Here is a 14,460-nt window from a genome sequence, read left to right as displayed (position 1 = left end):
CGTTACAGTACGATATGATATGGCATTTATAACACACCTGTACACAAGTGTTCCTAGGCGCCACAAGACAAGGGAGGGAAGACAGAGAGAAGACAAGACAAACGATCCTACTAGGCCTTGTGTCCTTCGGATCGTGCAAGTGCAACGAGAAGTGCAGGGGAAATAGGGAGGGGGAAGCGGAAGGGAGAGGGTAGGGAGAAGTGCGATCAGGGCAGCTTGCCTCTGAGTAAGTGCAGCCACAGCAGCGCAGCACTGGGTAAGTGCAAGGAGGCAGGGGGGCTGTAGGGATTACAGATACAGCCCCTTAAGTGCGCCGTAGGCCAGGAGGCAGTGCAAGGAAGACTGGTCATGGAGGAACCTGGTACCCAGTGAGACTGAGGGTACCAAGCAACCAGTCGAGGCAGCAGACAGGTAAGTTAGCATGGAAGCGAGAGAGAGAGAGAAGGCAGAGGAGAAAAGGAGGGTCTTGAGCTGCTTCCGGAACTTCAGGTAGTGCGGCTCAAGTCTGAGAGGGGCAGGAAGGCCGTTCCAGAGGGAGGCCCCTGCAGAGAAGAGAGATCTATCCCAGTCTGGGCATAATGGTTGCCCTCACCAAATTCACAATTTACTGTGGTTACATATGGTTTTACTAGCCTCAACAGTCTCAGGTGGTACTGAGACCTTTTTACCATACTGTCGACTTGAGCATCCGCACCAAGACATGACTTGAAAAAGACGCCCAAAGTTTTCACTTTGTCTTGCACCTCAATACAATGGTCCTCAATATAGAAGCTCGGAAATCTAGGGTGCAATGTATCTCTTGTCTGTGTTGACCCAAAGATCAGGAGCTCTGTTTTTGCGCTGTTCAGACACATCCAATAGGCTGTCATCCAACTCTTTACAGCTTTATAAATGCTTAGGATCCCGTCACCACTTAATTCAATCAACAATTGAGTATCATCACCATAATTTGTGAATTGCGTCCCCATTTGATCAACTATGTCACACAGAGGTCGTATGTAAACGTTCAAGAGGGGCAGCGACAGGCATGCGCCTTGTGGTACCCCACACATAATGATATGATATGGCATTTATAACGCCCCTATACACAAGTGTTTCAATAATAATCTGTGTTGAGGTTGAGGTGGCCTGGCCCCAGCACATTTTTTAATTCCTGTTAGTAAGGAAAGAGCTGATCCAGTCAATAGCCTCCTCAGAACAGTCTTCTACAGCCAATAGGGTTCTCAGAAGCCTCTCATGGTCGAGAAGATCGGAGGCTGCTGATAAATCAAGCAACATCAGCAGCCCAGTCTTACTTCCATCTACAATGCCCAGTACCTGAGTTTGAAGATCCAATGATGCAATTTTGGTGCCATAGTTGTACTGAAATCCTGACTGCCTGTGATGCAAGATATTAGAAAGCTCCAGATCCTCCTGAAATTGTGCAGTAGCAATTTTGTCCACAATTTTTAATAAAAAAGGAACGTTAGTAATAGGCGTCAAGTTGCGAGCAATTTATGGATCTTGTCAAGGGTTCTTAAGCAATGTAGTAACTACGACGTTTTTTACAGAGTCGGGAACAGTTTAATGATGGAAGGTGACATTCTTGAAACGTGAAAGAAAAGGGGCAAATTATTTAATATTTTCCATGATAAGCTTAGGTGGAATTATATCTGCGGAAAAAGTCGTAGGACGAATAAAAAAAAAGCATTTTCCCTCTCAAGCACAGGGATGGGATTAAAGCTGGGCATGTATTGTGCTTTCATTCTAGGGGACTCAGTGTGTGGAGTGCACATCCAGGACAGAGTCATTAGCAAACCTGGCATGTGCCAACTTTATTTTGTCAGAAAAGGCCTGTTGAATTTTAGTACAGTCTTCATTCGTCAGAACAAATGACTGGGGTTGCTTGTGTGGCTTCTTTAGTTTTTATTAATGATTGCCTAACCATCGGGTATTTAAAAGGGATACTTTAATGACTTGTTTATTAGGTAACGTGCTCTTTCAAAAATACATGATTTATTTATCTGCGCATGTGATCGTTTGGTCAGGTAGTTTCTCTACGGTCTCATTGCAGCCATTTGAGCACGCAGTGGTCTCAGGGGGTCCATCTATCTGCATTATCGTCTTGCCCTGACTTTATTTTGGAGGTTAATAATCTTCTGACTCAACGGAACTGCTGGTTTATTAACATGATTGGCCCCATCAACTTCAGTAAAGCTGCGGTTACTTTAAGTGTTGTAGTTGTCTTTGTCTCTAGTAGTGTGAGCCCAATATATTTATTGACAATTGACTCATGAGCGAGTTTGTGGACAGCCAGTAATAATTCAAGCTCGGGGTGTAAATCCATATTGCAACTTACAACACAAACTGAAAAATTAGATAACGAGAGAAAAAGTAAAGGCGCTTACACGGTCAAAGGATCTGGATCCGGGTGTCTGATAGCACAGAGGCCACGAAGCCACGAACAGCACGGAATAGCACAGACTAGCTTGTCCCTGACACGCCTGGTAGGAATGAAATATATAGCGCAAGGACTACAAGAATCAAGAATCAAGGGACATGTAGTTTGAACGCTACAAAATGTGCAAATTGGAACAGAACGCGTTTCCTGCCTAAAACAACAGCACAGTTCAATAAAATAGAACAAATGCAGCATATATGGCGGTGTGAAAAAAATAAAACAAATGTTTCTAATACTTAGTAAAAACAATTCTAACATAACGCAGAACAAGGGAGGACGTGGCTAACTGCCATGTAGGGAAGACGCATATTCGGCAAGCTCTGCATGATGTGATCACGATTAGCTGCAAAATACGCTTTATAGAAGCACAAGACATCTGAGGGTCGCTGCAACCCCTGCTGAACACATCCAGAGGGTCTATCCTGAATTTGGAGACCAAGTGTGCCTTACTTCAACCAGGACACCGCGGAACGCAGCGCCATGGAGCAGAGCAGAAAATGGTGCCCACCATATGAAAATCGAAACGGCACTGGGCCCGCAACGGTCTGAACCCTGACAAGCCCAGAAGAATCGGGGAGCGGACCGGGGGCCTGCGAGCACAGTCAAAGGCTGGGAAAGGCGAGAAGACCACTGTGGCCAAAGAGCAGAGGCCGGCATGACTGATGGCGCTGACTGGCTCCGGCAACCTCAGAGCTCCATGCGGGGACTACCCTCCGGGGAAGCCTAGTGAGCAGAATGAGAGGCAGCAGTGTCACACCCTGGCCGCCGTGTGGGGAGCCTGCAACGATGCGAGAAAACATGGGAGCAGCAGCGCAGCCACGGAGAGCGTGGAGTCTGCCCCTGGAACAGTGATTGCAGCGGCACCGGAGCAGAGAGACCCGAACGGCGAGGGGACAGCAGAGAAGAGTGGAGCGCGAACCCAGAGACCGCAGATGGAGCTGCCCGGCTGTGAAAGCCACACGAGGCGAGGGACAGTGGGGTGGGGAGACCCAGTCAGTCAGCCGCACTCTTGTATCCCGAGAACTGGGCGCCCTCCCCCCATCCCCCGCGACTCAGCTCTCACAGAGAAGGCGAATGCCTTGGCGCTAGTGGCAAGAGGCCGCAGCAGTGCGCAAAGGGAGAGCACAGCAAATTAATTAGACCCCTGCTTGGGGATCAGTGAAGCGGCGTGGGAGTTAACACAGCGTGCATTGGCACCGGGGCTTGAGCCGCCTGCCCCAAGGCATCGGGCACGCAGGGCACCCGGTTGGAACCGGGCTCTGCTCTAGTGGCAAAGGAGCTAGGCCCGAAAGCGGCCGTGGACCGCCCCGCAGGCGCTTGCATGGCCATCAGCCCTGGTAACCAATCAAGAAAGGAAAAGAGGAAGAAAATGACAAACGCACACAAGAGGGCGAACTGTAATTGCATAATAGACCCACGCCATCATTCAACTCGCCCCAGGGCAAACACATATGAAGATGCTTAGCGCCTGAGAAACACAAAACTTACTGCACAGCGCCACCATTACGATAGCGCCAACAGCGTGCACAAGCGATCACGCTACCCCTAAATAGTGCAGCACCCACAGCAAACGCAGATCTCTACCTGAAAATAACTGGAACCCCAGCTCTAGTTTAATGTCCACGAAGGGTGTGAGAGTCAAACAACGACAGACCACCATGGAGACCTACGCAGCCAGAGAATCCACGGGACCTGAAACCGCTAACAAAAGTGCTGCAGCAGCAGTGCCGGACCCCTCTGGAACGGCAGTGAAACCGGGCAATTTGCAGATTCTAGAAGCTATCAAGATGCTCCAAACGATGATGGAGAGCAAAATTTACGTGGTTGCCATAGACCTGGGCCTATTGCGACAGGATGTCCGTTCCATAGCCGGCAGGACTGAAGTGCTTGAAACCCAGGTCTGAGAAAACACAGAGGCCAAAACACAGCTTCTGAAAGATGTCCAATAGCTACAACAAAGAGTGAAGCACGTGGAAGACAGGGCTGAAGAATTCGAAGGGAAGGCACGCCGGAACATTAGGATTTTAGGCCTGCCGGAGGGTATCGAGGGATACGACCCTACGAACTATGTTGAGAACCTTTTGTTGCATGAGATTGGGGGAGAGAAATTTCACAAGGCTTCAGCATCGAAAGAGCCCACCGATCCCTCACCAAACGACCGCCCCACGGGGCTCCGCGTAGGCCAGTGATAGCAAAAGTGCTCAACTATAAAGACAGGGAGACAATCTTAGCTTTCTCCAGATCTGGTGGCCAAATTCAAAGAGACTCCGGGAAGATAGCTATAGATCCCGTTTACACTTTCCAAGTCCACATGAAAAGAGCACAATTCATCTACACAAAGGTCAGACTGAAAAAAGTGGGACTGCGCTACATCCTCTTATACCCAGCAAGACTGAAAGTGCTATACAACAATAAGGCGCTTCTGTTCGATACTCCGGCCGAAGCTCGAGAATGGATGGACAGGGAACAGATCCAAGACATTGAAGAGAAGGGGCGCAAATCACGCCGACCTGCATCCAGGGTGGGCATATATAAGGCCAGCAATCGACAAACGCACAGAAACGAACTGCACTCACACCTAAGCGCAGCAAGAATGATTACTTACAGGAGCCGAACCGAAGATGGACCGCTTACTCCTTCTGTCCCCAGAAGTTATTTGGGTACATTAAACCTGCCCGTAGTGCGCCAGGAGACCAGTGCACGGACAAATGGAGCGGAAACGGGGTAGTCATTATGGGGGAAACCTCGCTGGGCAGTTTTTTTGTACAAGGAGTTTGAAGTTAAAGGGGGGGAGGGAATATGTGAGTTGGTATTATAGTTGGGGAACTACGCGGGGAAACAACAAGACCACACAGAGCTTTAGTAATTGCCAAACCAAAAGAGCAGCCGTAAGAGACGCCACCCTCAAACATCTGGGCATCCAATATTTATGGTTGACAAAATCAGAATCATGACATGGAATGTCAGGGGCACGAACAGCTTTGTCAAGCAATGCGAATCCACACATATCTAAAACGGAGTAAGGTCGGAATTGCACTGCTGCAAGAGACTCACTTAGACGCACGTAAACTAGAAGCATTAGCCAAAACCTGGCGAGGGACGCTGATAGGATCCACTTACTCCACCTATGCTAGAGGGTCCTGATCTGGATCGACCCAACCATCCCCCTCAAACTAATGGGCACAAAAACAGTTGACGACGGCAGGTTGGCTCTCGTACACGATACTATAGAAGGAAAAGAGGTATGTTTAATTAGCAATTACGCTCCCAATCATGACGCCACAGTCTGCTTCCATTCACTATACACACGGCTCAGCCCTTACAGAGATAGTACCCTGATATGGGGAGGGGACCACAACTGCACCCTTGACCCCCGCAAAGACAGATCAGACAACAAACACACCCGCCCATCCCCGCCTGCCAAAATACTAGCCGCATTAACACAACAGCTCAAACTCAAAGATTTATGGAGAGAGCAGCACCCAGAAAAACGTGTGTACTCCTTTTGTCTATACCAGGCTAGATTACATATTTATAAGTGAAGAGCAACAAGCTATGTTTGGGGACGTACAGTACCTACCCAGAGTGTTATCCGATCACTCCCCACTGGCAGTCACCTGGACAGTGTTTCCACCTAGAACCCCTGTACCTACATGGAGGCTCAGACGCGAGGCTCTGCTAGACGCAGCCTTCCGTGAACAGATAAGGGAAAGCACACTAGACTTCTGGTAGACGAACGTAAATAGTGTACGACACATTGGCACGGTATGGGAAGCATACAAAGTGGTCATGAGAGGGGAAATGATCGCGGCTGTAGGGGGAGCCCAAAGATCCATCACAGCCTCACTAGCACGCACTGAAAGAGCTGGGGGAACTAGAAACGAGAGCCATGTTCCTGAACATTTGCAAAAGGAGGTTGAGCTCAGTGTAACGCTCACCTGACTCCCACGGAGGCGCTGGCCTGGTTCGCGCTGTTGTGACCTCGTCTAAGGTGATGCGCAGGGGTCGGAAGACAGACTGGACCGGGCCCCAAATCTGGCTTGTCTGACTCACAGAAGTATCCTTCTGTAGGTGAAAATAGGGGGTTAACTGTCTGCGGGGTAATGCAATCGGTCTCCCACTTACCCCTCTCACCCTCTCAAAACCCTTCTGTGCTTCCCCATAGCGTCTCACCTTAGGGTCTGGAAGGACGAGCTCTCCATCCTGCTTCTGATGCAGGGGCGAGTTGGTATCCAGTTACTTCACTGGATTTTCGGATTGGTGGTTTCTGATGTGGGGGCGCGTTGGTATCCAGTTACTTCACTGGATTTTCGGATTGGTGAGAACCAAACTTGCTTGGCTTCCAGGTAAGTTTTTGATAAGTGGTTCCCCTTGTGTCCATGCATTAATGTTCTAATGCTAGTGTCTTTTTCCCCATAGGGGCCGGGGTACGGAATGCCGGGGAACAGGCACCAACCCAAGATGAGAGGTGAAATCCTTGTGGAAATCAGGTAATGTCTTTTCATTCGCTCATTAACGCTGATGTCTTTTTCCCCTTAGGGGCCAGGGTCCCAAAATGCCTGGATGTGGCGCGGACCCGAAATGAAAAGGGAATGACCCAGCAGGTAAGTCTTAACATGGAGATTTAGCTTCCCTTTTCCCTTCTTTCTCTCACCTTCGTTATTGTCTTTTTCTCCTAGGCGCTGGGGCGCGACTGCGGATCCGGATGGTCGCTGCAGAACATGGAAGCGCCCTGTAAGGTGAGTAGAATGAGGCGCTGCAGCGATCGATGCGATGTGCTTTTAAAAATAAATGTCTTCCTTTTCAGGATCGTCGGCGAAATGTCTCCGGGATGCAGATTTAGCAGGTAAGGCCTTTTCCTTCTTCTGTTCTCTTGTTCCCTTCCTTTGCAGGTGATTCAGGATGCTGGCAGGCGTGGCAGAAGTCAGGATGCAGGAGCAGACATGGTGAGCGTCCAGCTGCTAGATGCAGAACAACGCGAAGCACGTGTGGCTGATCGGGTGTGGTTTAAATAGCCTTGGAAGAAGTTCCTAGAATGTGTCCTTCCTCCAATCAGGTATGTATCCTTCCCCGACCACGCCCGGGTGGTAAATGAGTCCCACAGGTAAAGTAGTTCCTTTCAGGCCTCAAGGAGGCCGGGGTTCTGCAGCATGGTCTGCATCAGGTAAGTGCACCCAAACACTTTCATAATGAGCCTGGCGCCTATGGCGCCAGGACGCTGTCCAAAGGGCCCCTATAAGGGGTTGCTGGGACCTTCCCCGGGGACTTGATGTCCGCTTTCGGGGACGCAGGGCCTGAGCCGCCTCCCCGGGAGCGGGCATCGTGACACTCAGACAAGCCTGTTTAACATACTGGGAAAAACTGGGGAAACTCAGCTACACAAAACATATTGAAAGAAGCCATGCCCTTGGCGACAAACCGGGGAAGCTACTAGCTTGGCTGTACAAATGAGAAGCCCCCAGGACACCCATTTGCCATGTCCGCAAACCGGATCGCTCAATAGCACACACGCAGACGGAAATAAACTCGCTGTTCTCTGAGTTTTATCAGGACCTCTATGTCAGCACCACATCGCCCACAGACATCGAAATAGAAGATGTCCTAGGCATCATTAAGCTGCCCAAAATAGACACGCAAATGGCTGAGGTCCTAGACGAACCCATCACCCCGGAAGAGGTGTTGGTCACCATCAGATCCCTACCGTCCGGGAAAACCCCAGGAACGGACAGCCTCCCAGGGGAGTTTTACAAGGACATACGAGGAGGCCCTAGCACCACTACTAGCCCAAGTGTTTAACGAGGCATACGAGACAGGCACCCTTCCAGAAACCATGAGAGAAACTGTAATCATCCCACTATTAAAACCTGGTAAGGACGGCGAGGAGTGTGGCTCGTACAGGCCCCTATCCATGTTAAATGCAGATAAAAAGATCCTAACGGCCCCGCTGGCGAGGAGACTGCGCAAAGTAGTCCCCCTATTGATCCACCAAGATCAGACAGGTTATGTGCCAGGGCGTACCATTACTGAGAACATGCATGCACTTATAACAGGCCCGAGAACTATGCAGTGGCACCCCTAGACACCACTAAGGCTTTCGATTCAGTCCGGTGGAAATGGCTGTATGCTACCATGACAAAAATAGGGATAGTGCCAGCCTTCCTAAAATGGACATAACTCATATACACGGACCCTACGGCCAGAGTGTGCATGAACAAAACATACTCTGATAAATGGTCTCTCTACAGGGGCACGCGACAAGGATGCCCACTCTCCCCCATGTTATATATCATGGCCATTGAACCCGTAGCTGCCTACTTGCGACAGGAATATGGGGATGGGGGCGTAGTGATAGACTGGGTGACACACCTAATCTCAATGTATGCTGACGACACACTCCTATACCTAAATAACCTGTAACACATACTGCCATACATCCTGGAGACACTAGACAGGTTTTATAAATATACTGAGATCCAGATTAACAAAAAGAAGTCATGTCTCTACCCTCTGGCTGCACTGAGTGAGGACGAGGCCGGAAGCCTCCCTACCATGGCCCTCCAGTGGAAGACCACCTCTTTTAAATACTTGGGAATTACCATCCATCGCAACCCCAAAACTGAACATACCCTAAACACGGTAAGAGCCAAGGACACCCTAGAGAAATCGATGGACTTCTGGGGAAAACTACCACTCTCAGGGCCGGAAGGGCTGGACTCCTTAAAATGGTGGCGCTACCCCAGCTTCTACACTGCTTTTCCAACATCCCATTTAACATCCCCCCTCAGTTCTTCAAGGATGTAAATAAGCATTGCAGACGATTCCTTTGGCAGGGAGGAAGGCACAGAGTAGCGCTAGAAGTGTTACAGAGACCCTATGAAAAGGGAGGCCTTAAAATCTCCAACTTTGAACTATACTACCTGGAGTGCCAACTGAAACACGTAGTGAAATGGATGGCGGACGATCACGACAGACACCCGACTCTTGCAACCCGCCGTCCCTCAGATGCTCCTCAGGGATTTACTCTGACTCCCAGCAAGCGCAACACAAAACAGCCCATACTTGGTGAGGCTGGGGACCCAGCTCTGGAAACAAGCTTGCAAAACGGCAAAGATAGACGACCCGTACTCCCCACAGATTCCTACAATAGACCCTGGGGGCAAAAAGAGACACAAAATAAATGGGAACCCTATGGTGTGGCTACATTGGGAGACCTGGTGAATGACCAGGGGATCCTAACGTTTGCGGAGCTCAGCGAGACCACGGGACTGCCAATAGAGCTGTTCCTGCTCCACAGAGCAGTAGTGTAGAGGCTCATGGACAAATGGCCAGAGGCCATGAACCCGGAAGCAGAGCACGAGATTATTGAGAACATGCTGATCGCGGCTGAGGGGGGACATGAAACCTCACGGCTTTATGAAGCGTTACTGGACAGCACAGCCAAACAAGGACTCAAATGTAAAGCGAAATGGGAAAATGAACTGGGCTTGGAATTCGAAGATATGGAATGGGGAAATATAACCCACTACCACAAAAAGGTCTCCAGGAATGCCCGCTTGCAGCTTATACAGTTCTACATAATCAACAGAGCGTACCTCACACCGGAAGTGATCTCCAGGTTCAGAGGGGCGAGAGCCCACGAATGTCCTAAATGTAACAAAACCCAGGGTGTTAATGACTCACATGTTCTGGGGATGCCGAATAATACAATCTTTTTGGACACAGATAGCTGCAAAAGTGGTAGAAGCAGGCATCGATATAGATGTGCAGACACCAACGGCATGCATCTTGGGCAGATATAAAAGAAGCAGGAAGAATAAACCTTTAAACAAGCTGAAGGATTTGATATACATAATAGCGAAGAGACGCATCGCTATGGGATGGAAAAGCACTAAGAGCCCGAGTGTGGTACTGTGGTGGGGGGTTCTTTTGAAGTGGGTGACAGCAGAAACGGGGGCATGAGAGAATAGACTGCAAGAACAGAGGCTTGACTACAGCGAAGACTTACACCAATGGGTGGCGCTCACGGTGCCATTATTTTATCCTAGAGAGGAAGACGCTACCTCGGATGAAGTAGGCAGCCCGCGATCAGGGTTTGGTACAGGCAGAACTGATGGACAAATTGTGGTCTTGGGAGGGAGGGGAGAGAGGGGATGGCAGGGAACCACATGCGCAAACCATGAACAATGCATTGATAATGTTAACAGTTTGGTTGATGTTGTTTAAAACTAATAAACATATTTAAAAAAAAAATAAAAAACATAACGCAGAAAAAGGTGTGATCAATATAGTGGCTAGAAAGGTGTTCCTAGGTGTTTGGCTCGGTAGACCAGCCCTGGATAATTCTGGGGTGTTGTGAGAAACCTGAAGGTGTCGCCCTAGCTAGTCCCCGGGGGATCTGTCATCCAGGTGACCAGGACACAGCCATCGCTATTGGATCCAATTCCTGGGGGTGGACCAGTGAGGGAGGATCACCTGAATGGGGTGTCTTTGGGGAATGGGACACCGATGGGTGGGACGCGGTATCCCCCTTCCTTTAACACCTTTTCCCCATCCTTTTCCGTAGGACGTTCCAAATCACTGCCCCCCGCCACCCTTTTACAACACGAACACTTTCGCACAACACAAAGGACGATGGACTAACGCCCGAGCCGTTTACCTGACATGTCCCAATACAAGGATCAGGCAAAGTCAGGCAATTGACCAGAATCACACACACCTGATGGCTCTTTCCCTTCCCCACAGGGACAAAAGGTGGAGCCAGAGAGCAAAGTACGAGCAAAGGCGAGTACAACAGACAGCTCGAAGAGAGGGCGAACACACAGCAGTTCAAAAGAAGGAAGAAGGCAGCAGGAATCGAGAGGGTGGTGAGAAGAGAAGTGACATTGTCCTTCTCGTCCCAGACCCACAGAACCTTCACGGAAGAGAGCCTAAAACCGTGAACAATAGCCCAAGTGTCCTGCAGCAGATGTCAATGGTACACAGGGCAATCGTATGCTGATAAGCTGGTGCAAGGGACGCTCCCGCGCCCGTCCTGGCCTTGACTCCAGAGAAGCCAAAAGCCAAGCAGTTCATCACAGCCGGTGAGTCGAGGGGAGAACCGATAAGGACCAGGCTGTGATGAGTGAGAAACGCAAAGTGGAAAGTTTTGAACCAAAGCTAAATGAACTTTGAATTAAAAGAAATGGGGAGACCAGCTACAGTGGGGAAAGTGGCACCACGTGGGTGCTAACTCGAGAGACTCTGGTCGAGCCCCATATGAGAGAAACCACAAGTACCAGAAGGCTGTAGGAAGGCCAGTAAAATAGGTCAAAGTGGTCATACAGAGGGTCGACCAAAATCCCCGTACTATCGAAAGACTTTTGTCTGCAAGCACTTTGAAAGCAAGGGAAGTGAATCCCACATTGAGAGAAAGAAAGAAAAGTGAATCCCACATTGAGAGAAAGCAAGGGAAGCGAATCCCGTAACATTGAGAGTAAAGTGAATGTGAAGTCAAGAAGGGTCAGCGCCCAGAAGAGGTTGGGCCCAGGGGTGAACCCATCACCCAGCGAACATCTGAAACAAACTTGCATTTGTTAAAGGAACTTTTGTTTTGTTAGCTGAACATGCCAGGTCCTCAAAAGCAAGAGGCTTTCAAGGGAAACACGATTTAGCCATTGACGGTCCTCCAAGCTGCCATTGGAACGGTCGTCTTATGCTGGTGAAGCCTGAGACTGTACTGTGCTCCAAGCTCCCATCTTACCCTGTGGTCAAAACGTGGGGACAGGAGAACCAGGCTACCACATTCTGACATATTATTTAAGAACACTGCTTTCATTTCTTGAGAACTATCCCACACCACTTTTTATATCAGTTGTGAGGTTTGGCAATAGGTTTCCTAGTATAGGCGTTTTTGATTTGACACACCACCACTAGGACTGCCTTATTTTTCATTTGATGGTCAACACTTGCTCCCATCTTAGATTTAGGTTTAGAATATGCGTTTTTCCAACCTGCATACAAAATGTATTGTTCAATAAACACCCTTGAACTGTGATTACTTGTGTCGGTCTTACTTGTTGTCACCATGAGTTCCTTTGTCACCATGAGTTCCTCACATGGTGCACATGAGGACCTCTCTGTCTCTATCAACAATTGCCCTCCTGAGAACTCTGTTGTCGTCAATGATTGTCCAGAAGACCCGTTGACAGGTTTGGTTCCTACGGATTGTTCTCGATAAGGTAACACCCTTGAATACGGTTCAAGGGGCGTCTAGTTTCCAGAGCAGTACAGACAGACTTTAATCACAACTGCCAAAGTGAGGGTTAGCATTTTACTGTTCTTAATCTTAGTATGTGTTCAGCTAACAATTCTTTATACCCTTCTCTTATTACTAATGTCCTCTGAGGATCTCCCTCTCCCGGACTTTAATAATTCCTGTTACCTGGTACTTGGTGTTGGAAATTTTAACCGGTTCGGCCTGGGCTTTTGTGATGGTCAATCACCTCGCCTCCTGGGCCCTGTACAGCTGGCTGTCGGAAGGCGGACCAGGCACTATACCTTCCTTCCCTGTATGAAACGTCCAGCCACCACCTCTCTTGATACTGTTCAGGTCTGTGTAGGAAGCTATGCAAACAGGTTGAGTTAGCGGTTTTGGTGCAGTTGTTGGACCACCCGGTTCACCCACTACAGGTCACCCAAGCACGACCCAATCTCCATCCTTCCGTAGGGCTGACTCTCGGCCAACTGTTGTGACGCTTTCCCCACATCTTATGAACAATGTACCTCTGGTTAACCAGGGGTGTTCTGCCACTCCTCTTTTTTCGGCTTGGCTCCTGCCCACAGGCCACCAAGTTTCATATGCCAAATTTTTGGTGTTCTGCCTCCATGCGGGACGCCTACTCTCCTTCGTTTCTGGTCTCTCCACCAACACCCCACCGGCCTGCGAGATGTCCTTGTGCGTTCCCTTGAACCACACCCTCCACATCTCTAGCTCGGGCTTCGAGAACCTGTCTTTGGGTGATCTCTCAGCTTCTCTCTCTGGTACTCTATTTCTTCTCCACTAGACGGCTCTCTCCGCAACTCTCCTTGGTACTCTCCCTGGTACCATTCCCCTTACCCTTCCGCCTTTGTTTGTTTCTGATGCCCTAATATAGTAAGGCCCACCCTGACGTAAAAATATATTCCATTGGCTACAGCTGTTCCGGTACTTTTCCTGGTCGCTTGGATCGTTCTTGAGTGCTTCTTCATCTTAGTATCAAAACCATCAGTTTACGTTTCACAATAAAAGATGGTTTCGGACATGAATTTAGACCCATATGGTTCAGGTACTATCGTCAGCCCAAAAACAAAGAGGTGATGGCTGGAAGGTTTAGAATTAATCTTAACCTCTGGCGTAGCTCTGGGCAACCCTCCAAACCATCGTTCTTCACCTGCCAAGCCATTACAGAAGGGGAAAGACCCTATGCAAATCAGACTTGGCCCCACCCCAAAAGGGGCAGTCCAGCCCAAACTGCTAGGTCACATCCCTTCTGCACGAGACCACAAGAATCCCCAAACATGTTTCGGCCTTTTTGGGCCTCATCAGTGAGGAGTAGCTTGGGTCTCTAGGCCCAGCAGGCACGGGACCCACGTCTGGGCATACCCGTCCCACTCGGGGTGACATAGCAAAAACAAAGAGGTGATGGCTGGAAGGTTTAGAATTAATCTTAACCTCTGGCGTTGCTCTGGGCAACCCTCCAGACCATCGTTCTTCACCTGCAAAGCCATTACAGAAGGGGAAAGACCATATGCAAATCAGACTTGGCCCCACCCCAAAAGGGGCAGTCCAGCCCGAACTGCTAGGTCAGAAGTTTAAGGGGACTGTGTCTCCCAATCTGGTCCTTATCCCCAGGCGAGGAGTCTCTCTCCATGAGAGGAGTCTCTCTCCCTAGGGGGACTATTGGTTAGTGGCCTCACCTCCCTAGCCTTATGGAGAGGGTTCCCCCCTGGGGAGAAGTGATGCCATCTGAAGAATTGTCCCAACGGTCATGCAGAAACACTTC

At 49.4% G+C, this 14,460-nt stretch overlaps 1 protein-coding gene across 2 annotated transcripts in view; it reads right to left on the bottom strand.

Moving 5' to 3' along the window:
- The window catches only part of TTLL9 (tubulin tyrosine ligase like 9), a 208,509-nt gene that overhangs the window by 138,389 nt on the left and 55,660 nt on the right, over nt 1-14,460 (bottom strand). The window lies entirely within an intron of this gene.

The sequence above is a fragment of the Ambystoma mexicanum genome, chromosome 3p (assembly GCF_040938575.1).
Source record: "Ambystoma mexicanum isolate Mex_15411 chromosome 3p, UKY_AmexF1_1, whole genome shotgun sequence".
Lineage (NCBI taxonomy): Eukaryota > Metazoa > Chordata > Amphibia > Caudata > Ambystomatidae > Ambystoma > Ambystoma mexicanum.
The sequence above is the reverse complement of the archived record's forward strand: the minus strand, read 5'-3'. Positions and strand labels throughout refer to the sequence as shown.